This window comes from Plasmodium relictum (genome assembly GCF_900005765.1).
Source record: "Plasmodium relictum strain SGS1 genome assembly, contig: PRELSG_99_v1_3, whole genome shotgun sequence".
NCBI classification, from domain to species: Eukaryota; Apicomplexa; class Aconoidasida; order Haemosporida; family Plasmodiidae; genus Plasmodium; species Plasmodium relictum.
This window is the reverse complement of record NW_021628797.1, coordinates 8,113-9,409: the sequence shown is the minus strand read 5'-3', so window position 1 is coordinate 9,409 and position 1,297 is coordinate 8,113. Positions and strand designations below refer to the sequence as shown.

Sequence of the window (1,297 nt, the reverse complement as noted above, 5' to 3'; positions counted from 1 at the left end):
ATTTCAAAGAATTATGGAAAACATTTTTATGGAATTAATTTAAGAGAATTGCATAGTTGTATATATTGATGACATCATCATTTTAACAAAAACAATAGATGAACATCATAATGTTTTAAAGAGAGTTTATAAATTGTTGATGAACAACAATCTTGGAATAAATATTGAAAAATGTGAATTATATAAAACATCTATTACCTATTTAGGACAAATAATAGATAGAGAAGGAATAAGACCTTCATTAGATAAAATAGAAACCATTATTAAAGCAGAAAAACCTAAATCAAAGAAACAATTAAGATCGTTTTTAGGAGCTGCTAATTTTATATAGAAATTATATAAGAAATTTTTCAAATTGGACTTCTAAATTAGTTCCCTTGTCGACTAAAAAGAAAAAGTTTGAATGGAATGAAGAACATTCACAAGTATTTGAACAAATTAAGAAAAAAATGGCTGAAATAACTTATCTGTCATTCCCAGAGTTAGGAAAACAGTATACTATTTATACTGATGCCTCAAATTATGCTATAGGAGCTGTATTGGCTCAGATAAATAATGATACTGGTGAAACTAAGTTTATCCACTTTACATCTAAGAAGTTAAACGATGTTCAAAGGAGACGGAGTACAGTTGAAAAAGAATTATTTGCCATAGTAGTAGCTTGTGAAGCATTCGATTATTATATTAAAGGATCTAAAGAATTAATAAAAACAGATTGTAAAAGTTTAATTGGAATGGATTCAATTAATACTGGAAAATTGTATAGATGGAAATTGAGATTATCTGAATTTAACTTAGAATTCGAACATATCGAAGGAGTACACAATAGTTTAGCTGATTGGATTACTAGATCAATAGAAGATGATACGGATCTTCCAAATTATATGGTATTGTGTTGCAATAAATCTTCAAAAGAATATGAAGACCTATATTATATCCTATCTTGTCAAGAAATAGCTGACGAAGTAAAGAAGAATAAGAATAATATGCCAAGAGATGTAGTATGGAAGAATGAATTCCCAGTTCATCACAAAACAGGAAAGTTATATATACCAGAAAAATATAGAAACCATTTAATGTATTGGTTTCATAGTAGTAAATTTGCATGGCATTGTGAAATGAATAAAACATTAAAGAAAATTCAGAAACATTTTTGGTGATCTAATATTAGTAAAGAAATTGAAGATTATGTTTCAAATTGCCTAATATGTCAAATAATGCGTAACAAAAGATTTAAACCAGATGTAAATCAAGAATTATCAAAACCTAATATATTTGATATGGTATCGTTAGATAT

General features: G+C 26.8%; 1 annotated feature.

Moving 5' to 3' along the window:
- Window positions 1–1,297: a repeat region.